Raw genomic sequence first — 13,041 nt, 5'->3', positions numbered from 1 at the left:
AGCATAAGATACTGTGATCGGAAATAAAATGGGACATGTTTCGAAACTTTGTGCCATCCTATAAGATTGAGTGGCAACAAGATGAACATGTGTCTGCAGAAAATGTGGTGAGGAGGTGGGGGGTGGGCAAGGGAGATAAATCTCACAGCTTTCAATTAGATTCTGTGGGCAGGGAAGAAACCTGAAGTTTGCAGGGAAGGAACTGGCTGATATTATTATTATTTTTTTGATGGCACATTCCGGAAAACATAATCAATGGCACCCGTCCAGTTCCCATTTAGTAACCAAAGAACTAGCTGCAGCTGTTTTTTATGCCTGGTTGTGCCAGTTTGATAGTGTATAATCATATTTGCATAAAGATAAAAAGGAAGGTGTTATAGAACACAGTTAAGCCTATGGTTTCACCATGAATTAAAGGTAATTTCAGACTAATTAGGTGTAATTTGTTAAGGAATTCTTCCCAGCAATGATGACTCTGATTTTGTAATTACAGGACAATGCTTACTGTGGCTTTCAAGGCAGGAGAAAGCACACCCGAGGGGGTCGTGTCCCACACTAGGCAGATCTAATGGTGCCACAAAAGACAGGTGTTTTGTCAGATTTCAGCCACACGCTTTCACACCTGCAACACATTAACTACAGCAGCAATGTTAATGAAGACCAGGTGCCTGTTCTCCAACCTAAACGAGGAACTGGCATGAGGTTTGCTGCTTGCTACCTGCCGGCTACCTCTGCATCTCTAAACTTGTTCCCTCTGGATGAAGGGAAAGCTGAAGGGGTTAGTGAGCGCTTGCCCTGGTCCTTCTCAGTGGGGGCATGGGGATCCCGAAGCCATGACCTGGGCATTGTGGGGCTTACCTTTTCACCTACCCACTGAACACTCCACCAGTGCCCACCCTAAAAGAATGGAAAAAACCCTCTCAGCATGAGTATCTCCAGGCTTTCTGAGCTGCCACCTTCTTTGTGCAGAGTTCAGCCGCCGAAGAGTCCTGAGAATAGCTGATCTGCACAATCTACAAAATGGATTTCTGGAAAGTGCTGCGTTATCAGCTGCTAACAGGGAAAGTTTGATTGTAGCTACTTGAGTCTTTTCAAACTTGAAGTTTTGCCATTCCATCCGGAAATGAGTAATGGAGGCCTTGAGCAAGCTTTTCATTTTAATAAAACACAAGGTTTTCATTGTGTGAGCCTACATTTTTTTAATGCTCTCCTGTTAGGAAATACAAAATCTTTTCCTCCCTCCCTAAAAAAGGGAATCTCAGCATACAAGCTTTTACCTCCTCTTTTTCCCTCCCTTCCTTTGTTTCACCACTCTGAGCTGCAGTTGTCTGCTCTCTGCAATTTTTAGCAGTTAAGAGAAAAGTTAATATTGTTTGAAAAAAAAAAAGAGAAAAGAAGCAAAACCCACCGGAATTGAAAATGGGGAAAGAATGAGCAGGTCTAGGTTCTCAGCAGCAGGAGTATAATTATCAGACCCATTACCAATGACTTCTGGCACATGAGGGTCCTCTAACAAAACAGTTAGCTTTACCCTGGGAAATATAAGGGTGGACAAATATCAACATTTTTGACACTGTATTTAAACTCCCGGTCCTAATTAAGTCAGAAAAGAATGGAATCACAGATTTTTAGAGAAGCAGATGTAAATCTTGGAGTGGAAAGGAGCTTTCAGATACAGTGTTAACTCTTAAATCCCTGACGTGAATGTATTGGTGCCCTAAACCAATGCTTCGGAAACCAACAGACTTTCACTATTGAGGTTACTTGCTGGTAAGCAGACCAAAATCATTCACTCCATGTCATTTTGCAGTGTTTTTCAAGCCTGTTCCCAATGAGCTTGAGAGAGTTTCCTGAGAGGCATCCCGGAGGTACCGATATGTTTGGGAGGCCTTTCCAAAAAGATAAGACTCTGCGGTTATTTTCAATTTATTTTACTGCTTTTGTGGCCACAGAATGTTTGTGATAAAAACAGTTTTAACTGCCAAAAAATACTCTGAAAACCCTATCTTATGGCTGAAAACTCTGGGGCCTGTACTGAGTGCTCAGTAGGTTTACAAATCAAAATTCTTCCTGTAGACAATGCTGACCAGGGGTGCAGATTCTCCTGAAATCCGCCTCTGCTCAAAGGTGCTGAAGTCTTCTGAGAGACCAAGACATCAAGTCATTTGTTTTCGTTTGCCTAGCAAGCCTAGTGTCTAAAGCAAATGGATCACTTTTCAATGAGTGGTACACAGAATTTAGACTCTGGTGGGTACCAGAGAGCACAATTCCAAATGGAAAACTTACTAACCTTATGGAAAGCCTAGTTAAGACATCTGAGAGATCAGGCCTTGCTATTCAAAGTGTGATCTACAGACCGGCAGCATTGACATAGCCTGGGAGCTTGTTATCAATGCTGAATCTCGGGCTCCCACCCCAGACCTATTGAATCAGAATCTGCATTTTTAACAAGATGCTCTAGTGACTCATATGCCTAATAAATTTTATGAAGTACTGGTCTAGGGGGACAGGGTAATTGCGTATTCCTCTAGATCAGCGACAGAGTCACAAACTCACTGCAACTGAATGCAAAAATAAATCTGTATGAGAGTGTTTGTGTTTGCACACTTAGATCCACTTTTCAGTGATGAGAGTTCATGATTTTTTAGCTTTTAAAAAATGTTGAGACCTATAAGAATTAAGAACTACTTTATATTTTTAAACTTAATTTTTAAAGAAGTTTTAGATTACAGAAAAGTTATATTGAAAATATTGGGCAATCCCATATATACCACTCCTTTCCCCTCTCACATTTACCTTTATTAATGACATCTTATATTAGTGTGATACATATGTTACAATCGATGAATACATATTGAAGCATTGCTACTAGCCATGTTCTATAGTTTATATTATAGTTTACACTCTGCACTGTACAATTTTATGTCTTGACAAAATGTATAATGGCCTTTATCTGTCATTGCAAAATCAGGCAGAACAATTCCAGTGTCCTGAAAATGCCCAATGTTCCACTTATTCTTTCCTCCCCCTCCTATCAGACCTTCTGGTACCCACTATCTTTAAATCAGTGCTACTAGTTCTTCTGTTACTACAATAATAAGTCTACTTTAGTCCTTGGTTGCATTTCCCCATAATGTTTGTTAATTCTTCAATCTTTATGAATTTGGGATTGTGGTGTCCACCCTGCTTCAGATTGAGAGGGGGCTTAGATCTTATGGAACAGATGGCAGGAGCTGTCTTGCTTGGAATTGTAGACACACTCTGGATTTTTTTTTTTTTTTTTTTTTTTTTTTTTTGATGGGCATCATTTTGTTAGTTGTCCTGAGTGAGTCTGATGAACTGGAGAGTAGGTGTTGGCTGCAACTCTGCTGAGATTCAGGACTCAACTGGCACATGAACAGACCAAAGATTTAAGTCTCTGGGACATATAGTTAATGGGTATAGTGCTAATTAGAGGTTCAAATGAAAGGGGTAGAAGAATCATGTATAGGGAAATTATAAATGAGTCTAACTTTGTTACATTGGAGAAATAGGTTAACATATCTTGCAAGGTAAGGCCCATCAGTGGGGTGCTGATTTTTTTGAGTTGTATGCCTTGCCTTATAGATATCTCTAAGGCCCTCGGAAGCACACATGCTTGAGGCTTTGCTTACTGTGGCAGTTAATAAGATCCTCCTGAGACTTGCAAAGTGTAACCTCTGGAATGATGTCACAACTCACTTTGAAATCTCTTAGCCATAAAAACTCTTTGGTATTTGATATTTCCCCCTTTTGGTCAAGGTCTTTTTCCAAATTCATCACTAGTCGGTGTTTGGTAATAATCCTTTGTTGCCGGAGAGGCTCATGCCTGGGAGTTATATCCCATGCTGGGAGGATGGCAGTGAATTTATATGCTGAGTTTGACTTATAGAGAGGCCATATTAGAGTAACAAAGAGGTTTTCAGGAGGTAACTCTTATGCAATAGATATTATTAGGCTAAGTTTCAATTTTACAAGAAGAAGGTTCATAAGCACAAGCATTAATATTGAGGGCTAGGCATATTGGTGTTTTTTGTTTTTTTTATTAGGCACTGCCTATGTACTCTAGAGATTCTTACCACTCTATTAGAGAATGTAGCAGGAGTCCCCAGGATGGGGAGTTAATATTTTGTTGTTTATTGTGTGGGTCTCCACCCATGGACATAATGCCCCATGACCACATGAACATATTCATATTCCATAGAGGCATGCGCCTGGTGTACCCTTCCTCACACATCCCCTCACCACTATCTCTGCACCAGTGATCTTCCCCTGTCATAGTTGTAACTTTTCTGTAACCCAAAACCTCCCCAAAAACAAAGCCAAAAAAGAATTTCTTGGATTGTGCCTTTCATTACCATAAGACCTATTATGGTTTTATATATGTTTACAATTTCTTCTCTATGTTTCCCTGGTGTATTTCCAAAGAAGTTTTAGGTTACAGAAATGTTACATTTAAAATATAGGTGATTCTCATTATGCCCCCCCCCCATTTTCCCCTATTAATAGCATCTTACATGAGTACACGTTACAATAGATGAACAAATATTAAAGTTGAGGACTGAACATGTGTGCATAAAGCATCAACCCAGGAAGTGAACATTTTGGGTGTGGCTGGAAATATCCATAACCATATTAACATTGTACTATTAAAATACCCTGGCAGGGCCTCGGCTTGGAAAAATCCTATTTTGTCCTATAAAATTGAGGTCAACGTGGGCAAAGTGTCTGGTGAAATGTTGACCAGCTTTTGCTTTTCCAAAAATGATTTTCATGGTATAAAATATTCCTCATAAATTTTATTTATCAGAGGCTAGAATTTGTAGACCATTTTCCAGTGAGAATAACTTGAATATCAGTCAAGTTAACATAACTAGATTAATAGATAGGTTAATGGAAAGCTCACCAAATGTGTTCCTGCCAACTCTATGAAGTGTATTGTGCTTTGCCCCCTTCCAAGGCCATAAGAGAAATTCAAGTGACTTTATTTCTAGATTTTTCCTTCAATCAATAGACACTGTCTTATCTACCCTCAAATGATTTCCTCAGTCAAACACATGCCCCTAGGTACTCGCATAGACCCACATACAATCAACCTTGTAAGCCTGCTCTTGTTTATTTCAGAAGGAAATTCATTTACTCTTACAAAACAAAGAGCATTGTTTTTCTCTGTTGACAGTTGTTAATAGCTTTTGAAGTTCTTAGAGGTATCTGGGGTGGGGCTGGATAAACTCTTACCTTGGCTTTCCTTGGTCAGAAGAAATACTATAATCAACATATTTGGATAGCTGTGATATACAAATGTCCTGTTATTTGTTGTTGTTGTTGTTTTCTTTATTCCTTAAACATTAAGCAGGTGGTGACGTAATTAACAGCAGACATGTAAAATCTTTGCTCTTGCTTGCTTTCAGAATTTCTTGTTTCTTCCCTTCCACAAAGATTTTTGGCATATTTTATCTTGAACCAAGATTCCTTTTTCTTTAATGCATTCTAGAGGGTATGACATGAAAACAATTGATATTTCTCCCAAAAGAAAAAAAAGCTATAGTCACAGTTAAAGAGGGGTCCATACAGTTATCACATAGGTTATAATATTAATAGTAATACAATAATAATTACAGATACCATTGATTAATCATCTACTAGGTGCCTGCAACCACCTTCTGTACATTATTATTCCTGGTTTTCCTAAGAAACAAAAGCAATATATTAGGTTTATGTTGGCCATAATCCTAAAGTAGCGCCCACCCCTTGCCTTTGCAAGATTTTCCTGGCTCTGTCCCATCCAGTTTTTCAAAACCTGGTGACTCTTGGGGTTTTACCCAGAACAGCCTGTCCTTAATACTGTTTGTTTCCCACACCTTCTTCTCCATATCAATTTCTTTTGCTCTTTATCTCATTCCTTCAGGCTGTTCTCCTTAGAGGTCACATCCAGGAATCAGGGAAGGTGTGAATAGTTTTTTTTCATTTCCTGGGGAACTTAGGGAAGAAATAACACAGATTTCCTCAAATAGGGAGAAAGTATAGTACCCTGCCTGAGACGTACAGGAGTGCAAAGTTGTTTCTCAGACCCTATTAGATGACACCCTGTTGGTAGCACCAAATGGCCAAGATAAACCATCAATGCTGTTGGTTTTGTTTTGTTTTGTTTTTAATCTCTCTTGGGTAAATAAGGTTAGGCCTTGGACTCCTGGCTCTCTCCCAGACCAGGTTTGCATACCCCTAAAGTCTGAGCTGAATTCTGCTGTCTCTCCTGCAACACTTAATTGTTTTTAATTATCCCTCCACTGAAGCTGAACCATCCCTCACCCAGGTCACACCACAGAATATGGCTCATAAGTTTTACGAGCTGCCTTGTGTATCCCATCCATGTGTGCAGCCACCTTTCCTGACCATGAGCAATCCATCAGCTGGGTATCCCAGCCCCTGACAGGCTCTGGGTGCTCAGAGAGGGCCAGGCTATTCTTGGTATCATTGTGAAGATTACCACGTCACCACAAAGTCTGGAGCTCTGCTTGAGATTTGAATTTCAAATCCCAAGTCGTGTATGAGTCGAACATTGAAAGAGTGTTGTTGCTTTTTTTCACCTGTGAAGCTGAAAACTTTGGGATGCCCTAAAAGCCCAATTCCTCAGCTATGAATTCTGAGTCTTAAGTGCTCAGTTCCAGGCAGTGGACCTTGTCTGAAATTACACATTTATATTGTAATAAATGAAAAGCCTAAAACTTAAGGGCAGTTGCATAGTCAGGACCTGTACTTGTGAGTAAGGCAGAAACCTACAAAACCCAAATCATATCTCCTACTTGTCCTGCTCAGCAACTGAGGTATCCTCATTCATTCATTCCTCAGTCTTTACAAGTAAGGCTTCTATTTGAACCTTTAATTAGCACTATGGTCATTATATATATGTCCCAGAGACATAAATCTTTAGTCTACTCATGTGCTGGTTGAGGCCTGAATTTCAGCAGGGTTGCAACCAACACCTGCTCTATAGTTCATTGGATTTGCCCAAGACAACTAACAGAAGGATGATGATGGACAACAACCATCCCCCAAATAAGAGACTATCTACAACTGCAAGCAAGACTGTTCCAGTCATCTGCCCCAAGGGATCTAAGTCCCCTCTCAATCAGAAACACAGTGGGCATCTCCATCTCCAAATCCTCAAGACTGAGGAATGAACAAATGTAAGGGGGGCTGCAACTATGGACTAAAGTAAAATTATTATTATTCTAGCAATGGAAGAACTTGTATCATTGATATAAAGGCAGGGGTCATCAGAGGTTCTGAGGGGAAGGAGAGGGAAGAATAGGTATAACATGGAGCATTTTTGGGACATTGAACTTATCCTGCATGAAACTGCAGTGATGGATACAGGCCATTATACATTTTGTCAAAACCTATAAAATTGTGTGGTATAAAGTGTAAACTATAATGTAAATTGTAGTCCATGGTTAGTAGCAATTCTTCGATATATATTCATGAATTGTAACAAATGTACCACACTAATGAAAGATGTTGTTAATGGGGAATCCCCTCTATTTTTGACGTAACATTTATGTAATCTAAAGCTTCATTAAAAATAAAGGTAAAAAATATATATATATTTTTAAAAAGAGTGAAGTTTGGTGAAGGGAGGTGGAGGATTTCTAGGCAAAGGAGCTCAAAGGCTAAGAATTTTGACTTTTTTCCCCCTCTGGGATTGACCATGAAGGCATCCAGGAGTAGACAGATGTTATCTGGGAAGGATATTAGCTGAAGAAATAATTAATTGATACACCTTATCTCAAATAAATAAAATGATTAGATCAGCTAGTTGGCTCAGGTAGGCCCTTTTAAGAGCAGGCTCAACGAGGGAGAAGGGTATCATAGATTGTAAGCAAGATGACTTTTAGAAGTTCCTGAATGAATGCTTTAGTATTGTTCTTATTAAGTATTTATTTTAAATATTTTCTTCTATCATTTGCAAGCGATACTGGTTTCCATTCAGTAATGATGGAACGTTTCCTTTAAAAATACATGGACCGTACAACACAGTGAACCCTAATGTAAACCATGGGCTAGAGTTAATGGCACAATTATAAAAATGTTCTTTCATCCATTTTAACAGATGGACCATACTAATGCAGGGTATTAATAATAGTAGTAACTGGAAATGTCGAAAGTCATGTAGGTTGATTCATAAATGATTGATCTGGGGAATGATTGGGATGGAATGTGGGGAGACTGAATACAGGCTACTAAAGAGGAAGCCCTGGGGGGCGGCAAGTGGTGTGGTAGGGTGGAGGATGGAGGGTGTGGACTGGAGAAGGAGCAGCAGGCAGATGTCCACACCTGCCAGCCGGAGGGAGTTCACAGGAGACTGATGTTTGCAAGCATGTTCCCCAGCTGGGGGAGAAGAATTGGTTTCAGAGGGGAATACAGCACGATGATGAGAGAAATTGTACCATTCCAGGAACCCACCTCCATGGATAATAGGATAATGTGTTTGCACCAGCCCTGACAGGAGAGGGCCTCAAGATTTTTCCAGCTGGCTGTTTCCCCACCCTCTCCTCCACTCCATCGCCATTTTCCTTTTATTGTTTCCACCAGAGGTAGAGATTCCTCAAGGCCTTGGGTACTTCAGATAAAGTGAGTTTGACACCAAAATTGCTCTATGCGCAGCAAGTGAATATCATATCTGCTGGAAATAAGGCCCATTCTCACTTGCCCCCTTTGTCCTTCCAAATGTCACTGGAAGAGGGAGGGGACTTGGCAGAAGAATGTGTTTGGTTTTGGCAACAGCATACAAAAGCCGAGGATTCCCTGCTTGTGAAAGCCCTGGGAGTGTTGTCTGTCTTTGAGGCTGTGTACATCTGTGGGAGTGTGTGGGAGCGAGGGCGTGTTGGTGAGGGTGTGGGTATAGGCGTTTGTGTAGAGAACAGGATCTTGGTGAAAAAGAATCTTTGCTGAAACAAACAGGGATCAGAGAGCCTACTGAGGCAGTGGGGGAAGGAGAAGACTGCAGCAGACGCCTTTCCAAATCAGTAAATGCAAATTGCAGCAGGAGGCTGACCTTTTACTGTAACCGATGTCAGCTGCAAGTTGTAACCTCATGCCATTAATTATAGCCCAGCATACCTCTGGCGGGTTCTCCTATTGGCCTTGGTCTCCCTCTTCCTCCCTCCTCGCCTGCTTCCCTCCTCCCTCCCCACCCCACTGCAAGGCTCATGTTTCAGGCTGCACTCTGAGATGAAATGCTTTTTAAAATAATGGGTCTTAGAAAGCCAGAGTGAATTCTGTGCAATTGACATTTTTACAAAAGGGATTTTCTTGCATTGGAGATTGAGATAGTTTGAGAAACTCCTCACCTTATTTTTTAATGCAGCTAAAACTTAGACGAACAGAGCACATAAGAAAAAAGTAAAACATTGGTCAAAGGGGACAGGAATATGCTAGAGCAGCCCCCCCACCCCCCCAACACATCCCTCTCCTTTTGGAAAAAGTTTGCAAGCATTTTGTTGCATAACTAGGAACCTGGAAAAAATTTTTATTTCAAGTAGACCCAAAAAATAAATATAATCCTGAGAAATCTGTGCATGGACCATGAAAGGAATTTGGATAATAGGCCTGAAAAGAATTTTAATATTCCAGCTCCCCTTTCTGTTCCACTTCTTGTGCAAGTGTTTTAGGAAAGCAATCTTGACTTTGTGTGAGACTCTTTGGTCTTTAGCTTAATGAAGAGAATGGAGAACTATGGTTGAATATTTTAAACCTGCAATGCTGGCTCGTGGACATGCAATCTGTGCAATTGCAAAAGGCCTCATGCTTAGAAGAGCCCCAAGCTTGTTCTAATGCTCCCCTGCCACTAGAGCATTAGAATAAGCTGAAGCTCTTAATAATTTCATTTTGCAAGTTATGTAACCATTCCTGTCAATGGGCATTGCAAAATAAAATGTAAAAGCCAGAACCAATGCAAACCTTGGAAGAAGGTGACTTTTCCTGGGCCAATATCATTTCTGGAAATAGTTGTAATTTTGAATGAAATGAATATATGCAGAGACTTTGTCGTTCCATTAAAACTTGAAGTAGCGCAATTATCTCAGCTGTTTTTGGTGGTCTAATAATTAAGTTAGTCTACATCACGTGAGATTTTCCATATTTTGCTTTGTTTACCTGGCCCAATATCTTTTAATGGCTTTCTATTTCAGTTCATTAGTTCCTTTAATTGAATAATTAAGACCTAATATTATCAGGATATTATTTTAACATTCCACAGAAATAGCAATGACTAAAACACAGCCCATACCTTCAAGTAGTTGCTACTCTATGGAGAATGTAACATTAAAAAACAAACAAACATAAGAACACAACGTATTACACCAGCTTGAAAGAAATGCATTAGTAGAGATACAATGAAACACTCTAAATTATATATTTAAAAAATTTCAAATAAAATTTCATTAGAATAACTTATTTTAAAAATAAATAAATGGATGGATAGACAGATATATGGATTTATACTGGTACGAAATATACACAAAATTTAAGTGACATTATCTTTGCATATTAAGGTATGGATGGTTTTAATTTTGCCTTTTTCTTTTTAGCCTTTTAATTTTTTAGGTTTATTGAAATAGAATGTGTTGCTACTACCATTTTTTTTTTTCATGAATGTATTTAGGCATTAAATCCATCCTTGAGATGAGTTATTACTTTGGATAGTCCTTAGTGAAGTTGCAGTTTATCCATCCTTAATCTTAAATGTCACATGGTTCCGCGGGGAATCAGTTTATTAGGAAGACCCATAGGTACAATGCTTAGTATTCTGGTGCTGCTTGACTAGTGTAGGAATGTACCCAGAATTGAAGTCTTTGACATTATTCATTTTACATTTAGTTGTATGAAAAGAATTCACATGGTATAATTTTGACAGTGGGATTTCAAGCTTTAAAAAGTTTCTTTCACATTTTGGATACAGCAGTTTACTTATGCTCCAGGACTACTTGGCAAAGAATGATGAGAGTTCTGTTTTTCTTATGAAGCATAGTTATAGAGATAAATTGCTTTTCCATGCTATGAACCCTAGTGAAAAGTGAGATACAATATAAGCAATTATGTGACTGCTCGTTTTGAGATGTCCCACTTGACTGCCTCAGATAATTTCCTACGTTGGATCTTAGAGCAAAAGAACTATTGAAAGGATATACTTTCTAAAATGCAATATCTACAGTGAGAAGATCAACTATGTACCACATCATCAGAATCTGACACATTAATTGATTTTCATCCATATATAGATACTTAGATCTTGATACTTTTTTTTCTTTTTTTCTTTTTTGGCTTCCTTGTCTGTTTGCCCATTGTTTTGCTCATTGTCTGCTTGTTGTTTTTTTCTCATTGTCTGCTCGTTGTTTTTACTCATTGTCTGCTCATTGTTTTTGCTCATTGTCTGTTTGTCTTTTCTTTAAGAGGCACTGGGAACAGAACCCAGAACCTCCCATGTAGGAAGCAGGTGCTCAACTGCTTGAGTCACATCCACTCCTCGAATACTTTTAATTGTATTATTTCACTAAGGTGTTTCTAGTTTCTAATTTGTGGTTTCTAGTTGATTAAACATATAGTTATTAGACTGAACCATATGATGTTGTGAATAGTTAAACTTTTAAAAACTTCTTAGTAACTTATTTTTAATATGTAATCATAGTTTGATTATATTTTCCTCCATTTGCTTTATTATTTTCCCTTTATATTTTCATATATTTGCATATTTTTCTTAACTTTAGAGAGTAAGTTGGGGGTATGGTGCCCTTTACCTCTAAATACTGTAGTGTATATTTCCTAAGAAACTCACATTGTCTTACATAACCACAGCACAGTTATTAAAATCAGAAAATTTAACATTGTTACATTATTTAATCTACAGTCCAAATTCATATGTTGTCAATTGTCAGTTGTCAATAGTATGCTTTATAACAAATTATTTTTCCTAGTTCAGGATCCAATCTTGGAGGACCATACTCTATAGATCTATGGCTCTTCAGTCTCCTTTAATCTGAAATGGTTGCTCAGTGTTTCTTTGTCTCTCTTGACTTTGTCATTTTTTAATAGTTCAGGTCAGTTGTTTTATAGAATGGCTCTCAATATGAGTTTGTCTTTCTGCTGAAGATGGTGTGAGTGGATGAATCTTGAGAACCTTATGTTGAGTGAAGCAACCCAGACATTGAAGGACAAATACTACATGACCTCAATGATATGAAATAACCAAGCTGCCCTAGATAGCAAGAGACTGAACGATAGGCTTACAGGAAATCGGAGGGTGGAGGAAGGATATGAGCCGATGTCTGCAGGGGTGCAATTTAAGACGAGAGGGTGGTAAGTATGAACACAAAGAAGAGATAAAATGGGGGCAAGGGGTTACCTTTTGTTGGGGCTTTACGGGTTTGAGGGTGGCTGGGGAGGGACGGTTGGGTAACGGTGCCCAAAAGTGGGGGGAGGGAGGGGTAGCATACAAACACAGGAGAGGGACAGGAGGTGGTGGAGAGTAAAATGCCGAGAAAATCATAACAAAATATAATAAAGAGGGTTACCTGTTTAGAATGCTCGGAGGGGAGGGTCTGAAGCAGGACGGGCTCCTGGGGAATGTCTAAATGCTCATTCTGCCAGAGTGGGTGACACCATGGGGTAGAATCCCAAGTAGTGAGAGTGGGGGTGGACCCACATCCTGGGGAGGACTGATGCCACCAAATAGAGGGAACTCTATCCCTCGAGAGAAAGGGTGGCCCCCAGGGCATTGGGGCAGTTGAGCAGGTTAGGCCTTGAACACTATTCCATCTATCTCTGGAAGTGGCTCCTCAGGAAACGGAGGTTGGCTGTCACTGTGGGCACCAAGGTGGAAGGGAAAATGGACGCTAAATGTGTGGAACCAAAGTAAATGGGGGGCAAGAGAGGAGTTTCTTGAGAGTACACAAGGATGGATATAAAACATGTAATATTACACCATAACATATAGGAGATGATAGACTGATAATGTAAACCATAATG

General features: G+C 39.5%; 1 pseudogene; it reads left to right on the top strand.

Moving 5' to 3' along the window:
• The first annotated feature begins 568 nt into the window (after positions 1-568).
• LOC101426999 (chromodomain-helicase-DNA-binding protein 3-like) overlaps positions 569-13,041 on the top strand; it is a 28,616-nt pseudogene continuing 16,143 nt past the window's right edge.

The sequence above is a fragment of the Dasypus novemcinctus genome, chromosome 8 (genome assembly GCF_030445035.2).
Source record: "Dasypus novemcinctus isolate mDasNov1 chromosome 8, mDasNov1.1.hap2, whole genome shotgun sequence".
Taxonomy (NCBI): domain Eukaryota; kingdom Metazoa; phylum Chordata; class Mammalia; order Cingulata; family Dasypodidae; genus Dasypus; species Dasypus novemcinctus.
This window is presented reverse-complemented; position numbering and strand designations above follow the sequence as displayed.